Genomic DNA, 19410 nt, shown 5'->3' with positions numbered 1-19410 from the left:
GCGCCCGCTACCCCGAGGAGGACTGGCCGAGCCTGCCTCGCGCCCGCCACCCCGAGGAGGACTGGCCGAGCCTGCCCTGCGCCCAATACCCCGAGGAGGACTGGCCGAGCCTGCCCCGCGCCCGCTACCCCGAGGAGGACTGGCTGAGCCTGCCCCGCGCCCACTACCCCGAGGAGGACTGGCCGAGCCTGCGCCGCGCCCACTACCCCGAGGAGGACTGGCCGAGCCTGCCTCGCGCCCGCTACCCCGAGGAAAAGCCTAGCCTGCCTCTCACCAGCTACCCCGAGGAGCCGCTGAGCTCACCCTCGCACACTTACCTAGAGGAGCCGATGGTGTTTGAGACCGCTGGTGACGCTACGATGACTCAGGTAACCAACAAGGGGGAGGTAGGAAGTAGCCCGGGGGCAGCCGACCCCAGTCTGGCTGCAGCACTGCCAGAGCCAATGTCAGTGTGTTGCGGCCAGGATCCCCACTGACAGCAGCGAGTTTCTGTCACTGCTAGGGCCCCGGGCTGGGACGCAGTGGAGTGGGAGGGCCTGCATTCCCCTGCCACCCCTCCAGGGGTGGCAGACTCCCCCTTTCCCTGGCCTGAGGAGGCTGAAACCTACTATTGCTACTCAGCCCTGCCTGAGGGCCTGAGCGTATTGTCTAAATGTTTGTTGCCCTGCCCTGACCTAAGGCTGGGCTTAAGACTATTAGTGCTCAGCCCTGCCTGAGGGCCTGAGAGTACTGATTCAGTGTTTGTTGCCCCGCCCTGACCTAGGGCTGGGCTTGGGACTATTGCTGTGCAGCTTTGCCTGAGGGCCTGAGCATTTTGACTCAGTGTTTGTTGCCCCACCCTGACCTAGGGCCAGGTTTAAGACTATTGGTAGCAAGGCGGTGGGATATCCCACAGTCCCGCGGAAGGACAAACCACGGCCGAGCCGCACTACAAAGTTGAAATAGAAACCTGAATATTATTCACTCACAAAGTCCATGTAGACAAAGATATATATGATGGAGTTAAAATCAAATCAATAGTACTCATTCACTACCTACATACAGTCTTCCTCTTCATATCAAAAGGTCAGGAACTGACTACATATTGATTTTAATGCAATTTAGATGCAGTCTTCTTAGTGGTATAATTTACCATAAGTTTGGCAAGCTCTGCTGTGATGATATTTAATATCAGTGTATAAATAGTATGTCATACTGATAGGAAACTCTGGAAAAAATGGGATATTATAAATGTCTTAAAGGTAATCTATTACCATATTCTTTCCTAGATCCAGAGTTATGCAGAATCAGCTTAATCTACCACACAGTGCAGTTTATGAAAAAATCATGCAGACTCTAATAGGGATTAAACCAAGAAAGTTTGACAGAAGTTACCTCCAATAACCCAGACCCTAGCTGCTGATTCTGTGGGTGCTCTGGGGCTCAAGCATCCATGGAAAAAATAGGGGATACTCAGCACCCACCAGCCACAGCTGTTTGGTGGCATTGCCGATCAGCAGTTTGGCAGCTGGTGGCGGGTGCTGTGGGGAGGGCGGAGAGCAACGAATGGCAGAAGGGAGGACCTCAGGGAAGGGGGCGGAGTGGGGGTGGGAACAAGAAGAGTGAGGGCAGGGCCTCAGGGGAGGGGTGGAGCACCCACTTGTAAAAATAAAAGTAGAATCTGTGACCCATACCATTCTTAATGGAGAATTTTATCCCTGTTTAGAATTCTATAGGTTAGCCTGATAATTTAATAGAAATGTTATCACTGTCTAGTTAATTCAATATGATTCTTTCAATAAGGAGTAGTTGTTTCTTCTAACTGTTGCTCAGTTTGTTGAAGGGCCTATTTTTTTCACAGCTCACATTGACACAACAAAAGCAATTGGGGCTTAGCACCTCTGGATAATTTGGCCTTATAGGGAAAAAGGAATGGACTTGTAGCACATGGTGATGTTGGGATTTTAGGCAATGCCGCAACCCAGGATGTGCTTCCATTCTGTAGAGTAGCCAGAGGCTGTCCAGTGGATATTGAGGCCATTTGAGCCGCACAGCATCCCAGTATGCATAGATAAAGGTAGTGCTTTCCTCCCTCCCTTCCACACCCCCTGGCTGCCCAATCCATGCTGCATCTCCAGAGTTGGACCCAGTATTTTCTCTGAAGCTTTAGAACACTTTACTTGGATTGCAATATCTTTGGGGTATAGACTACCTTTTTGTTCTCTTTGTACTGCATTTAGCACAATGGAGTTATGGGCCATGACTACAGCTTATAGGCTCTATGATAACACAAATAAATAATAATAATAATAATAATTAATAACAACAACATGTGCCAGTATTTGATTGTTCTAATGCACATCTATAGTTACTCTGGGACTATGGGCAAAACTTGAACTGAACACCATCACCCTTTCCCCACTCCATTCTGATCCGGGATGTTCCATTCTATATTACAGTAACTTCATAGTTTAACTTACACTTCTATGGATCAACTTAAATGGCAGAACTTTGGAAATCCACAAGAGTTAGAGAAACATATTGTGAGTTATTGTAATTTACAGCTCTAATGAGGGAGGGAGACAGCATTGCCAAGCAGTTCAGCAGTGCTTGGGACATGTTAAAAAGTAATTAAAACAAGGAATGGTGGGATAGTGCAGAAAGATAGGCTGCAGTTTTCACACATTATTGTCTCCATTTGTTCAGATTATCTTACCATTCTTCAGTTTTCAAGTGGCTTTGTGTGCGAGTAAAAGCAGGAAGGAAAAACTCCACAAGATGAAAATTCTCTTTTGTTGATGTTACTGTGGGTCTAATACTGAAGAACACCCAGTACAGGGATGCCGTAGGGCTGGTGTAGGTATGGCCAGCATTGGAGGAACAGTGGCAGAGTAAAGACCTGACTCAAAATCCATTGAAGTCAGTGGAAAGACTCATATTGACTTCAGTGGGCTCTGGATCAGGTCCTACACAGTCAGTTACTGTAAATTAGAGCCACCCCTAGGTCTAATTTAGCTTATGGAAAGGGTTGTCTTGACCCTTGCACCAGCCAGAATTCTTGAGGTGGAAAGATGTGAAAAAGCTACTATTGCTTTCTGCCCCTCCTGGGTAGCTCTTCACAGAACCTGGCCCTTTCTAATTTTTAAAACAACTGCTTTATAACTATAAGTAATTTATTATAGATGATTTTAAGTAGGTGGGTCTATATCAAGGGTCAGCAACCTTTCAGAAGTGGTGTGCCGAGTCTTCATTTATTCTCTCTAATTTAAGACTTTGCGTGCCCGTTAATACATTTTAATATTTTTAGAAGGTCTCTTTCTATAAGTCTATAATATATAACTAAACCATTGTTGGATGTAAGTAAATAAGGTTATTAAAATGTTTTAAGAAGCTTCAATTAAAATGAAATTAAAATGCAGAGCCCCCCGGACCAGTGGCCAGGACCCAGGCAGTGTAAGTGCCATTGAAAAGCAGCTCGCGTGCCGCCTTCGGCACATGTGCCATAGGTCGCCTACCCCTGGTCTATATTATCTATCCTTTTCTAAAGATAAAAATCAGTCCCAAAATACCAACCAAACTTAAGTTTAATCATTCATATTAATAAACATTGCCTCTCTATATTCATAAAGATAAAGAAAGTTATAGCACATCTTGCAGAGAAAGTTATGGAAAAGAGCTAGTTTTCTTCTGAGCTTGAAATGACTTCAAATCTGCAAGATTCAATTTGGTACCTCTGCAATAAAACAACTGGGGAGGGCAACAGCTTTTAACAAAGTGGAAAAGGATTTGCTTGACAGATTATGAATTACAGTGCAGGCAGCCTAAGAAAAATATATGGCCTCTTTAAAAAGCTGTGACTAATCAGGACAAATGGGTCTCTCAGGTAAAACGTGGATTTGTGTGATAAGAAAAATGACATATAAGTTATCACTCTAAACTTGCAGATTACAATTAATGCAGCATTTACCAGTTGTGAATCGATCAACAATACAAAGCTGATGTATAACAGCCAGAGTGAGTTATTTTTTGAGGGGTGGGATAGAGGGCATATTAGGTGGATGACTTTGTAAAGACTGATTTAAAAAAAACAACAAAGTGGTTTGTGGAGGAGAGTTATCAGTTATCAGTAATTTCTGAGTCGGTGCACACATTGCCTGTCAAGTGTGCTTAAAAGTGCCTTGGAAGTAAGATGCTGATGCAGTCTACAAGGATGTCTAAATATAAAATTGTCATGCTATCGTTTTGCTAATGGGCACCACTGAATAATTCAACTCCAATAATAATAAGGCAAAAAATCTGTCTCGTATCTCTACATTATGAGTCAGGGTGGTAATTTACTTCTAGCATCCAAGATAAGCTTTTTTTTCCTCACAAAGATAAAGAACAATTCCTGTGCATTTGCTTCATTCATCATGTCAGAAGAAAAGAAAGGGCTACTGGAGTAGCAATGGGGGAATTAGGCTAGGAGGCTTAAGATTTGTAAACTACTCAATGTTTTCTGTCATCTGGTCTCTGGAGAGATTTCCCAGGTTGGGGATGAGGGAGGCATAAGTGGACTGGGGCTGCTGAAATAGGTGTCTAGAAGGTGAAAGAGAGGAGTGAAGGATGACAGTGAGTGTTCTTCACATAGAAAAAAAAAACATTTTTAACCCTTCCTCCTTTTTTGTTCACAATAAACATCTGCTGGCCCATCACTTTTTCTGTGTAACTTGAAAATGCCTTCTGGCACTTGACAGAGATATTTTCCAACAGTCAGCGTCCCCAGAGTAGCCTGTCAGTTAAACTTTATTATGGAAAGAAGAGTTTTCACTGAATATACAAGGTGCCTTAGTATCTTTGTATAATACTGATGTGTTTTATAGACTGCATCCCATACTCTGATATTTTACATCAATTTTTAAGCATAAAAGACAACTCTAAACAGCCAATGCCTTGATGGAATTTTCATAGTTTTTCTATTTTAATGTTGGTTCTCATATTTTAAATAACATGACAGGGTCCACAATGATTTAATTATATTCTAAACCGTAAAGCAGGGGAATGCTAAAATGTAATAGAGTCATACTTATTTCAAATGACTGCTGTATTTAAGGGGTTTATTAACGATGGAAAAACTTGATGTGAATTTTTTGCTTTGCAATGTAAATGAGGAGGTCATCATTAGCATCATTTAAATGAACTAAGATAAAATGTACTTGCCTAGATAATTTTCTCCCTATGGAAGCAGACAGGGGCAGAAATTCTACATGACAGATGTTAGTCTCCTTGTTTCATTTTAACCCTGGAAGGTGCTCAGACACCATATTAATTGGTGTGGTATAAGAAACTAAATAAAATAGAATAGGCCAGAGTCTTTTTTTGCCTCCACATAAACAAACCTAAATATGTTTCATGTCAAGCTTAGTTAGTAAGAGCAATGAGGTGTGTTCACAGGAAAATGATTTTGTCCTGCAAAAGAACAGCACCAGCAGGGGACTGTAGGCACAACTGGAAAAGTCTGATGGGATCAGGGACACTTCAGGAGAAAAGCAGAATTGAGTCTGCTCTCTGTTGAGATAATGTTGTAACTGTACAACACAAGGTGCACAGGGATGTGGGAGGCTAGGGCATTTCAGTTCAAAATCAGGATGGGGAAAGGATCAGAGAGCAAGCTCATTTTTTTTAAACTCTATACTTCAATTTTTAATTGTTCCCTGCACTGAAACATATAGAGGTGCCATCTTCCTTTCTAAGCACACGTCTGTCCCTGGAAAAACAACACAGCTGAAGTCCACAAGCTGGAGACAGGAATTTAAAAATGGGAGCAGAGCCACTCAGAAGGGAGGCAGGCAGGGGAAGGGGCAGACGGCTGCCCTGCATTCTGTAGGTAAATGCATGGCCAGGGGCTTGTTGCCTGAGGCCTCACTACAGAAACAATGAAGAACCTATGAAAAAGAGGTAAGTGACTGAGTCTGCAGGTCAGAGACTTGAGTTGCTGCATGCATTAAACTCACTTATCATGTCTATATCCCGTGTTATAAGGTAACAATTAAGTGCTTGCAATGAAATTGAACCCCCCCCTGCCACCCGTGGTCAGGAGAGAAACATTACCAAGTGTAAAATACTAGTGTATCACAAGAGGTGTCATCATCTACCCAACAAAAGGAGGATGATAGACACCAGAGAAACCATTGAGGAATATTAGTAGACAACAGACTTTGTTTTCTCTAGACCCATAAAGAGGTGACTTGCACAAATGCTTGTCCCATCACATCTTGAACTCGGGGGCTCCTGAAGTGGACCTGAGGGAAGGCCACAAAGATGGTCTTTGAAGAAGACTGGAGATGAGGACCCAGACCAGATTCCAAGAGATTCCAAGAAAGAAGCCCTGAGGGTCAGGGCTCAGTAGTAGTTATGCCTCCAGGGAGAAAGCCTGAGGAGGCAGCACTTTGAAGAAGAATGGTAAAGAACTCTGCAGAGCCTAGGAGGTGATGAATAGTCCATGGAGGAGTGATCACAGGAAGGGCTTGTGGGAAAGGCTTGGAACAAGCCCAGGTAGGAAGTGATCCAGGGAGGCAGCAAGGGGTCTGGATAGATGGTTTTGGATGATTTCTACAGATTCCATGGACTGAAACCCAGAAGAAAGGACAGTGCTCCTCCGCTGGCTACTCAGGAAGGTAGCATGACACCCCCAAATAAAGGGATATGGACTGAAGGGATATGAAAGCCTGAAGACAAGAGTATGTAAGAACACTTGGCCCAGAGTCAGTGCTCTGATGTTAGGACCTCGCACTATACTTAGTGAGATTTCCTGAGAGGGATGGAACTAAATGTGACCTGCTTGTAGGACCGAGTCATGAGAAGAGGCAGACTTCTGGAGAGCTGGAGCAGCAAGAGGAGGAAAGCCTTCTGGGCCACACCTTGTCATGAGTGAGCACTGGCCAGTGAGTCATTCTTTTACAGTTCCCCCATAGGTACTTATTGATTGTGATCAAGTCATCCCTTAACCTTCTCTTTGTTAAGCTAAATAGATTGAGCTCCTTGCATCTTTCATTATAAGGCATTTTTTCTAATCCTTTAATTATTCTTATGGCTATTCTCTGACCCCTCTCCAATTTTTCAACATCCTTCTTGACTGCAGACCCTAGAGCTGGACACTATTCCAGAATCAATCACATCAGTGTCAAATAGATAGGTACCTCTCTATTCTTACTCAATTTCCCCCTCGTATATCCAAGGATCACATTAGCCCTTTTGGCTGAAGCATCACTGGGAGCTCATGTTGAACTGATTTCCCATACAACCACCAAGTCTGTTTTAAGAATCACTGGTTCCTAGGATAGACTCCCTCATGTGTAAGTATGGTCTGCATTTTTGTTGTATATATTTACATTTAGTCATGTTAAATACACACTGTTTGCCTACAGCCAGTTTACCTAGCAATGCAGATTGCTCTGTATCAATGACCTCTCTTTTTATTTTTTACTACTTCCTCAATCTTTGTGTCATTTGCAAACTTTATCAATCATGATTTTGGTTTTTTGTTCCATGTCATTGATAAAATGCTAAATAGCACAGAATCAAGAATTGATCATTGTGTTACCCAACTACAAGCACATTTGTTTGAGGATTCCATTTACTTATGTGTTGAGACCTGATAGCACACTTGAAATGAATTAAAAGCTATGTTGATTTTTTTTGTTTGTTTCTTTATCAAAATGTTGTGCAGTAGCAAGTCAAATCTATTAATCAACAGTATTACATTTATAAATCAATCATGTAACCTCCAAAAAAAAATCATTAGTTGACAAGACCCATTTTTATTAGAATTAATTATATTATCCTACTTCAATCATTTATTAATTGAATCCTGTTCTATTATTTTGCCTGGGATCAATGTCACCTAGCTGTCCCTTGTACTTTCTTTAAATAGTGACACAATATTAGCATTCTTTCTGTCCTCTGGAACTTCTCCAGGGCCCAAGACTTGTTGAAAATCAACATTAATCATACTTCACAGTGTTATTGAGGATAAACTATTAATATTTTGGTAAGTGTAGATATCATGGTGTTGAGTACTGTAGAAATCTCAGATTAAGGGCACACATAGTTCTAGAACTTGTTTACTTGTTCTAAATCTAGTATCCATTTTCAGTTTAGAGAAAATAGCAGGAGCTGGTAATACATCTAAAAATGGAAAGAACTGTCATTTATTATAGTAGACACACTTAAATTGGTAAGACTAATTTCTAACCTAAAGAACTTTTATAATGGATTCACAATTTGCCAGTTAATTTTTAAAAGATGTGTGTCTAGATTCTCAGCTCAGATAAAATGGTGCAACTCCATTAACTTCAAGAGAGCTAAACTGATTTACACACATTGAAGATCTGCCTACTGCCAGTCAGCTGACAAAGCCCCACAGTCAGTATTTTTGAGGAAATGTGATTTAAGAAGATCAAATATGTGTTCACCAACCTGTTCTCCATAATATATCATTGGCATGCGCCAACACATGAGTAAACCTGCTCACATTTTGCCGTAATGATTTATTATCTAGGTTCCTTTGTCATTGTTAGAACCTGCTGTGCTAATGATTAAAATGTTTGTAATATATTCATAAAAATGTGTGGCAGTTCATTATTTCTGGACACAAATGGCCTATTTGTGTCAATTGTACTTGATCATTTGGCCAATTAAGATCTGCTAAAATAATTCACCAGTTTTGCACACAGGACATATAGTATAATACATACATTGCTAGAGTATTAACTAAAAAATCACTGACACATTTCTGCATTATTATCCTTCAATTCTCCAAACTGTTAAGCAGCAACACTTCTTAAATGTAAGGAAAGGCAATTTGTAATAAATTAGGAGGATACTTCAATCATCAGCTCTCAGAAGCCCTCTCTTTCCACTTGACAGAGAATAGCATTAGGTCGAAGCTTCAGCATCTTTATTCAGGTAGCTTGTAAAAATAGAGGCTGAGGTGATTTTGAGTGTTTCCAAAAATACTGAGGTAGGATCTAATGGCATCTCAGCATCCTTGCCAATGGATACACTGGCTCTAACCCACTGCCTGGAAATAGAGGAGAGCTTTCCTCCATATGACCCATGTTACTACTCACTCAAAGTTTTCTCTGTGTGTGTGTAACTATGAGTATATTTAATGTAGTTCCGTATAGATGAAGCAGTTGTTGGAAGCCAAAACCATTCTTAACCAGTGGCTGACCCATCACTCACAGGTTCATTGGAAAAATACTCACACCTGTGATTTCAACCTTTACCGTTTACAAAGTGCAGTATCCTATGTAGAGCTGCTTGAACAGACCAAAAAATCATGCAGTTTTTCTGAAAAAAATGCTACTACTTTTAAATTTCCACTGCATTTTTCAAATGTTGAAAAACTTTGACCATTTCTAATCCTGTACCATTCATGGTTATGGAATAGTAAAGTCAACACCATTAGACTTTCCAGTATTGCTACTAGTCCCTGGCTTGAGGTGCTTACAATCTAACCAGATAATGAACAAAACAAAGGTGGAGAACAAAAGAGGAATTGCAAAATTAATGTTACTGAAGTGTGAGGTCAAACATAAATTTTGTTAGGTCCATGGTAAAAAAAATGAGGATGAGTGGTCTAGATTTCAAAGGACTCTTTGAAAGTTCAAGAGATCTTGTCTTGACTGACCTCAACATCTGTGTGTGTGTGTGTGTGTGTGTGTGTGTGTGTGTGTGTGTGTGTGTGTGTGTGTGTGTGTGTGTGTGTGTGTGTGTTATAGCATTAACATATAATGGAAAGATAATAAATTGGTTATACTCTGGCCTGTACATATGCTAAATGTTATGCTATATCAATATTAATTTTCTATGTCACATTTGACACTTCTATAGTAATACAGATCCAGTCTTGTCAACCAAAGATAAAACAATTACCAAGATTCGCATGTTGAGTTTTTCAGTCTGGAATTTTTGTTGTGGTTATGGCTATAAGTTGCTCGTGAAAAACAATTGATTTGAATGTTTCTGACTTAATCATAGTAGTTGTGCATGTAAACACTGTCGTACAAAATCTGACAAACAGCTTTTATGCATTAAATTCTGAAATGAATGACATGACTGGAAAAAATCTAGTTTTTTATAAGAAGCAGATTAATAGTTGTAAATGTTCAAAGAAGCTAAAAGAGAGGAAAGGGGGAAAATCAAAGATAAATGAAAATGTTTACTTAAATATTTAATTCAGACAGTAAGTAAACCTTGCAAAAATTAGCAAGCCTTAATTCTTTAGAGTAACATACATAGTATGGATTTAGTGGTTTAAACTTTAATATAGGTTTAATTCAGTCATTCTTAATGAGGTGCTTTTTATAAATCAGAAAATGCATTGTGTAGTATTTTTTATATTTTTGAGATTTACCTCTTACATGATGTTCAGTCATATTCAGTTCTGCAGAGGGAATAATAAATCTGTCACTTGGACACCAATGAGGGTGAACCTATAGATTGCAGGCATGTTCTTTCTGTAATTGTCATGATATATTCTTCGTGCATTTGATTCAGCCTCTCATTTTGACGTTTCCCAATTTTTTTTATCAGCTTTGAATTTTGTGTACATGCTGTGCAATCATGGCTTAGTGCCTCAGTCATTTTTTCTTTAATAAAAACAACTGATTTAGTGCTGGTGCGGGTCATACATAATTCACTAGCTTAAAGTGAAAACTGTTAGACATTATTATAGGTGGAGTTGATAGCTTTGCCTATTGTTAAGGTTGCCTGACACTTCCCGTTACAAAATCCTGGTTTTAGTTGCTGATAGTATTTAACTGTTTGGACTAACATTTTCCATGACAAGTGTTTGCCTCAGCCTTTTTGTTTTAATTTCAGCCAAAATGGTTTACCCATTTCTGAGAATGAGGCTAGGGAAACATATTGTTTTGGTCGTGTTAAAAGAAAAATCTGACAACATTCTAGATGCTTTAGTGTCCTATGTTTTGGAGCAGAGACTTGAAATTTGATCGTGGAGGAGGTCTTCTCTATGCCTTTTACCATTCACATGAAGATCTGACATAATATGGCCAAGATGTAGGTCTTTGGAAAGTCACAGCACATGCTCAGTAGAGACATCTTAGATTTTAGCAGCTAAATTTTCTGAAGAATCCATCTCCACTAGGCATGCTCCTGCTGAGGCCAAACAGGACTTTCCCTGCAATTGCAGCTCTGTTATGCTGCAATCTGGGATTGGTCTGGGTACCAGAACTAAGAACAGGGAGCTTGTCTCTCCTGTGATTTTTAAGGCCCTCTGTAGGTACCCAGGCAACATGAAGGAGGAAGATGTCTGAATTGAATACAGAGGGGATAAGAACAAATCTGTGGGAAGTAGAATGGGACAAGGAGCCTGGAGCAGAGGCTCAACTGGAGGGTGAGACTTGGACTGGTAGGCAGGGCAAGGAAATGAGCTGGAATGAGGAATCCAGGATGAGGAATACTCAGGATTGGACCAAGGACAAGTTGGTAGAGAAGGTGCAGAAGGGGTCAAGCTTGGGTGGAAGGGTGGAGGGGGAAAGAGGCATTGGCAGAAGAGTCTGTGCTTACTACAGCAAACTCCCATCTAGAATCTAGTATAGAATCTAATATTCTTGAGTCACACCATTCCTCTATTGTCAACAAATGTCAGATATCCTCTGGGAAACATTCCCATTTCCCTCCAGTGGTGGTCAACATAGAACAGTGATCCCTAAATTTTTCTGTCATTCTCCACCCCCGTTACCCATAATGGAACCTGTCTGTGCCTCCCCCTAGGAACCGCAGTTGGATCAGGGCCGGAAGTGGGGCTGCCATCAGGAACAGAGCCACAGTTGGGAGCTGGGAATGGGGCCATTGTTGGAGCTGGGCCCAGGAGACAAGGATGGAGTCGGAGCTGCACCTAGAACCGCGGCCGGGGGCAGGGGCTGATCTGGGGGCTGTGGCTGAGGCCTGGGCAAGAGCAGAGCTGTGGCCTGGACTGGGGCTGGGAGTGGGTCCATGGTAGAGGCCTGAGCTGTGTCTGGAGCTGAGGGCAAACCAGCAATGGGTGGTACTCCCTCTTCGCTCCCCTTGGGGGCTGGTCCAGGCCCACTGTGCCCCCCCAAAATTCTTTTGCACCCCTCAAGGCTGTGCTCCTCACAGTTTGGGGACCACTGACATAGAAGATTATAACTACTACTGCAACAATGTTAATAGGGAAACACCATATGCAGTTTCAGCTGGCTAGCAGAGTCTCCTGCAATGTTATTACTCAGGGGGAATTGGACTTGAACACATCCATTACAAGATCAGTTACAATCTAATAGTGTACAATGAGAGCATAATGAAGCCCATAAGAAAACATAACCCCATGGTAACTAACCCGAAAAATAACAGAGGACTAACTGAAGTTTGTGATGGTGGGTGGTAAGCACCATAGACTCCTCGTGGGGGAATGCAGCCATACAAGTCATGATTCTGATCAGGGTGCAGCGTCCAAATTTTCTAGCTGCAGTGCAAGAAGCAAAAGGGTGAGACCCATGGACAATGGACAGGGGCGGCTCTAGCTTTTTTGCAGCCCTAAGCATGGCAGGCAGGCTTCCTTCAGCAGCGCACCTGCAGGAGGTCCCATGGATTCGGTGGCTTGCCTGCTGGAGATCTGCTGGTCCCACAGCTTTGGCGTACCCACTGCCGAATTACCACCAAAACCATGGGACCAGCAGACTTCCTGCAGGGAAGCCACCGAAGGTTGCCTGACTGCCGCCCTTGCAGGGACCGGCAGGGCACCCCCCGTGGCTTGCCGCCCCAGGCACAATGCTTGGAACACTGGTGCCTGGAGCCGCCGCTGACAATGGAGGCAATTTTAAAATCATATGAGGATTCCTTCAGAGATGACAGGTGCTTCAAAGGAAAGCTGTGACTGTAAATAGACTCCCAAGTGGTGCCTGTGTGCTTACCACAGAGGAAAACTCCAGTGGCATGATGTAATCCAATACACAAGGGGCTCAAAAACTTCAGAGATTGGATACCATGGCACCTGTAGAGGCCAGTATAGCCTGAGTAAGCAGCATCATGGTAGTAAAGAAGCTTGCAGGCTAATTACACATCTGTAATTACACACACTGTACTGGGCATGGAAAAGATGCCATTATCTACTTCTCATAATTGATGCCATCTCGCCAGAACTCTCCAAAACCAGAATCATCATGATTTGTGATGTGAGGAGTGGATTTGGCACAAAAGCCTGTACAATAAGTCCAGAATTCTGACACTCTTTGAAACACCATTTGGTCACTATAGGTCATTATGCATGCCAATGGGCATAAGTCGAATGCTAGAGGTGTTCCAGGGAGGACTCACCCATGTGCTGTAAGAAATGCCTGGGTGAAAATAACAGCAGATGATATTCTCATTGTAGGTGAAGGGAGCAATGATACAGAAACTGAATGAGACCAAAATAGAAAACGACAAGCTTTTCTGCAGCAGTGCAGAGACAAGAACATAAAACTCAACCCAGAAAAAAATGCAACTCCATGTGAGATGTGATACACTGGACATCTGCTCACAGCAGAGTGACTCAAAGCAGATCCCAAGAGGATCAAGAGAGTTCGAGACATACCAGCTCAAGTGGATGTGACAGAGGTAAAAGCACTTCATAGGAATGATAATTTTTCTGTTCAAGTTCTGTCCATACCTAGCTGCAGTAGCAGAACCCATACATCAGCTCAAAAGGCAGGTTGTTGTGTGGAACTGGACAGGTCCCAAACAGCAAGCATTTGACATGCTGAAACAAATAATAATGGATGCCCTGTCCTGAAGTACTACTTGCCAGGAATGTTACTGACAGTCCAGTATAATGCCCTGAAGAAAGGATTGGGTGTAGTTCTTTTTCAAGAGCAGCTGATCTCTTACGCTAGTGCAGCTCTACCATGGCTACACACAAATAGAAAACAGCTTCTGGCTGTGGTATTTGGAGTTGAGTGATTTCATCAGTACACCGATGGCCACCCAGTAACAGTGAGATCTGACCACAAACCCCTACAAAAAATGGCAAAGCCCCTTCTCTGTGCTACAAAGGGTTGTAATGCACATTGATGCACCCCTCTCCCCCAGCACTACTTGACAGAGATCAGATATTGTGCAGGATAATTACTGATATTAGACAACACCCCGCGCAGGGCATATATAACCAGCATCAATGAGTTGGGGGAAGGGATCAGGACACCGAATGCATAAACATGCTGCACTAACTCCCTGTTTCAACAGTGAAGCTGATGGAAATCCATGAAACTACAGAAAAGGACGCACATCTATAGGTAGTCAAGGGAGCAATACTATCAGGGTGGCTAGAACACAAAAGCCAAGAAGTGAAGTACTAGCAGAAGCTGGTACTTGCAAACTAAAGACGAACTAAGTGTACGGGATGGAATTTATATTTGAAGGACAAAGAGCTGTTGTCCTCACCTCACTGTATTGTGCAAAAAATACATGCCTCACACTTGGGCATTGACTGCTGCCTTAGATGGGCTTGAGAGTGTGTTTACTGGCTAGGAATGAATACACCACTGTACTTCTTGGTAGAAGAGTGTAACACCTACTTGTCATGTGATAACTGGCAACAGAATGAGACCCTGTTATCACATGAGCTGACCACCCAAGTATGGAAAAAGGTGGGAGTGAACTTATTTACCTTTAGTGAAAAGCAGTAATTTATTTCAGTGGACTACATTCAAATTTCTGGGACATAAATGCCCTGCTTGATACAAGAAGCAAGTCAGTGATTTGCAAACTGAAGGTCCACTTTGTGAGATATGGCATTCTGGACACTCTATTCACCAACAATGGACCCTTATTTGGGTGTCCAAATCCCTATGGCACCTTTTAAAATCTCAGCCTTAAATAGTGTCATATTTATAAAAATGTATGTATAAATATCACACAGAGAAACTATGTTGAGAGAACACTAAAGTTATAAACTCAAGTACATAAATTTAGGAAATGCCGAAATTAAGGTTGCCTATGCAGCCTTAATTTGGCCCCCTTGTTCATATACAATCTTAAATTACATGATTACATACTACTTTTTCCACAGGATCACTGCCTCATTCAGTGCCCCGGGACAGTGCTCTGGGGATGAATCAGCATTGGGTAATGAAGGAGACTTGTCTGTAAGAAACCTGCTCATTTGTTGCAGAAGTTAGAAGGTGACTAGTGAATGAGGCAGGGGAGTACATAAGGAAAAGGACTGTTTCATGGTTCAGATAGTTGAATTCTGCCTTGGAAAACTAGATTCTATCTCTGCCTCTGCCATAGAGTTCATGTGCAGTGCTAAGTAAGTCACTTATATCAAACTTTTCATATGTGGGCACAAACTGGGTATTCCTCATTTTCTGAAGGCCTGACTTGAGGGCCTGGAGTCTGATTTGCAGAAGTGCTGAGCACTCAGGTGCAACAGAAGTCAATGGGAGCTGTGTTTTGAATATCTAATGTGCTGTATAATGCTAAATACTCTGAACAAATCAGGTCTTAGGTGTCTCAAATAGGCCCCCAAAAATTAGTGGGCTCTTTTGAACTTTTTGCCCCTGGGTATAAAATTAGGATAATAAAGCCATTTAATCTTCCCACTGTGAAGATAAGTGTATTAATGTTTGTGCAACACTCAGATACTAGTATGATGAGTGTCAGAGAAAAATCCATGGGAATATTCACAATGCTGTCTTCAGAGCACGGTTTGAATAGTATGCAATAAATAAGTCTGGGGCGACTCATTAAATGAGAAGACAAAATATTGAATAGCTGCATACTGATAGAGTACCATCCATTCTGTCCACTGAATGGCGTTCTGTGGAAAATATAGCATGTGATCACATTATTAAAGGCTGTACCATGATACATACACAGAAGGGGGCTGAATTAAATGAGCACAAGCTAGCTTAAAATCTGGCATTTCCTTTCGAGTGCTTGATTTTGTAACTATATATATAAACACACACACACACACTACACTTAAGGCTGAGAGGTGTGACAAAGTTCCTCCTCTACCTTGATGGGTCCTGCACTTATTCGCAGATTTGCTCACCTCAGTGATCTCCCCCACAGTCTGGATCAACTCCTCCTGTGTCTGATCAGGAGTTGGGAGGTTTGGTGGGACCCAGGGCCCGCCCTCTACTCCGGGTTCCAGCCCAGGGCCTGTGGATTGCAGCTGTCTATAGTGCCTCTTCTAATAGCTGCATGACAGCTACAACTCCCTGGGCTACTTTCCCATGGCCTCCTCCAAATACCTTCTTTATCCTCACCACAGGACCTTCCTCCTGGTGTCTGATAACGCTTGTACTCCTTAGTCCTCCAGCAGCACACCCTCTCACTCTCAGCTCCTTGTGCCTCTTGCTTCCAGCTCCTCACACACACTTCCTCTCCTCTGGATCCTCCCCCCCGACTGGAGTGAGCTCCTTTTTAAACCCAGGTGCCCTGATTAGCCTGCCTTGATTGTCTGCAGGTGATCTAATCAGCCTGTCTGCCTTAATTGGTTCTAGCAGGTTCCTGATTACTCTAGTGCAGCCCCTGCTCTGGTCACTCCGGGAACAGAAAACTACTTATCCAGTGACCAGTATATTTGCCCTCTACCAGACTCCTGTACCCCACTGGTCTGGTTCGGTCACATATCCCTCCCCCCTGCTCAACACCAAGGGGTTGGGCAGCTTGGGAAGCCAAACAGTGCACACGTGACAAGCCATCGGCATTGCCATGATGGCTCCCTGCTCTGTGTTGCACATGGAACTGGAAAGGTTGGAGGGATAAGAACCACCTGGTCACCCTTGTGTTCTTCTCCTTGTTCCGCTGCATCCATTGAAGAGGGGCATGGTCGGTCACGAGGACAAATCTGCGCCCGTGCAAGTAGTAGCGCAATGCTTCCATGGCCCATTTTACGGTGAGGCACTCTCTCTCCACCACTGCATATTTCTGTTCCCTCGGAAGGAGTTTCCTACTGAGGTAGAGAATTGGGTGTTCCTCCTCCCCAACCACCTGTGATAGAACGGCCTTCAAGCCTACTTCTGATGCATTTGCCTGCAGGATAAATTCATTGGTGAAATCAGGGGCTATTAGTACGGGGTTACTGCAGAGGGCAGTCTGTAGGTCTGTTAATGCTTCCTCCGCTGCATCAGACCATCTCATCACATCAAGTCCACGGGCTTTCACTAGGTCTGTCAGGGGACTTGCACTTGTGGCAAAGTGGGAGATAAATTGTTGGTAATATCCCACTACCCCTAGGAATGCTTTGACTTGTTTCTTGCGATGTGGTCCGGGCCAATTTTGGATGGCTTCCAACTTGTTCACTTGGGGTTTTACCAGACCTTTTCCCACAATGTAGCCAAGATATTTGGCCTCTGTAAACTCTACAGCACGCTTGGCAGGGTTTGCTGTAAGGCCAGCTCGCCTGAAGGTATCAAGGACTGCCTCCACCTTCTCTAAGTGAGTTTTCCAGTCTAGGGTATGAATGACCACATGGTCCAAGTAGGCAGCAGCATAACTGTTATGCGGGCATAATTGCTTGTCCATGAGGCGCTGGAAAGTAGTTGAGGTCCCATGTAGTCCAAAAAGGAGGACAGTATATTGAAAAAGACCCTCTGGTGTAGAGAACACAGTCTTTTCCTTTGTGTCTTCCACAAGGGGAATCTGCCAGTACCCGTTTGTCAAGTCTAGAGTAATCAAGTACTGGGCATTACCCAGACGGTCCACTAGCTCATCTATTCAAGGTATGGGGTATGCGTCAAACTGGGATACTTCATTTAGTCGCTGGAAGTCGTTGCAAAACCTTGTGGTGCCATCAGGTTTGGGCACCAGCACGATTGGGCTGGACCACCGACTGTGGGATTCTTCGATGATCCCCAACTCTAGCATTTTTTTTTATTTCTGCTTTTATTTCCTCCCTTTTGCCCGCTGGCACCCGATAGGGCCTCATTGTTATTCTGGCCCCAGGGTTCGTGACGATGTGGTGATATGTCTCGGTTGTTCGACCCGGTTTTGTCGAGAACACATCTTGTTTCTGGAAGATCATCTCAGACACCTCATTCTTCTGGTTTGATGTTAAATCGGGAGACACTCTCACCTGTTTGGAAGGCTTGTTTTCCTGGGTTAGGTCTTTTTGGACAGTTATGCACACCTCTTGTGCATGCCAGGGTTTCAGAAGGTTGATGTGATAAATCTGTTCTTGTTTTCGGTGTTCTGGCTGCCACTCCTTGTAGGTTACTTCCCCCACGGGTTCAACCACCTCATAGGGTCCCTGCCATTGGGCCAGAAGCTTGCTTTCTGCCATGGGTACCAACACCATCACCCAATCCCCTGGTTGGAACTGTCAGACTTTTGCCTGGCAATTGCAATGGGTTCTCTGGGCCTCCTATACCATTTCCAAATGTTCCCGTATAATAGGGGTGACCCGGGCTATCTGGTCTCACATCTGTATTACATGTTCTATTATATTTCTCCCCTCATTGGGTTCCTATTCCCAGATCTCTTTGGCGATATCTAGTATGCCACGGGGGTGACGCCCATATAATAACTTGAAGGGGGAAAACCCAGTTGAAGCCCGTCATAAACAGATGGTTAAGGGTTAAGGTCTCTTTTACCTGTAAAGGGTTAAGAAGCTCAGTAAACCTGGCTGACACCTGACCAGAGGACCAATAGGGGGACAATATACTTTTAAATCTTGGTGGAGGGAAGAGGGACCAGACGTACACCCAGGCTTTCCCAATCCTTCTGAATCAGTCTTTCATGTTTCAAAATTGTAAGTAATAGCCAGGCAAGGTGGATTAGTCTTATGTTTGTTTTCTTAACTTGTAAATGTGTCTTTTTGCTGGAAGGATTTTTTACCTCTGTTTGCTGTAACTTTGAATCTAAGGCTAGGGTGTATGTGGGGGGTCCCTTTAGTCTATATGAATATGAGTACCTTGTAAAGCATTTTCCATCCTGATTTTACAGAGATAATTTTTACCTTTTCTTTCTTTAATTAAAAGATTTCTTTTTAAGAACCTGATTGATTTTTCCTTGTTTTTAAATCCAAGGGATTGAATCTGAACTCACCAGGGTTTGGTGGGGGGAAAGGAGGAGGTTGTTTTAAGATCCAAGGAGTTTGGATCGGTGTGAAGCCTCTCAAGGCAACCCAGGGAGGGGAAAGTCTGGGGGGAAAAAGAGGGGGATGTTTAATTTCTCCTTGTTTTAAGACCCAAGGGGTTTGGGTCTGGGTTCCCCAAGGAAGGTTTTGGGGGAACAGAAAGTGTGCCAGACACTAAATTCTGGCTGGTGGCAGCGTACCAGATTTAAGCTAGTAATTAAGCTTAAAAGTGTTCATGCAGGTCCCCACTTTTTGTACCCTAAATTTCAAAGTGGGGAAAAAAACCTTGACATGGCCTGAGATACCTCCCGGATAGCGAACATAAGATAGGGTAGTCG

Source organism: Gopherus evgoodei, chromosome 2 (assembly GCF_007399415.2).
Source record: "Gopherus evgoodei ecotype Sinaloan lineage chromosome 2, rGopEvg1_v1.p, whole genome shotgun sequence".
NCBI lineage: Eukaryota > Metazoa > Chordata > Testudines > Testudinidae > Gopherus > Gopherus evgoodei.
This window is presented reverse-complemented; position numbering follows the sequence as displayed.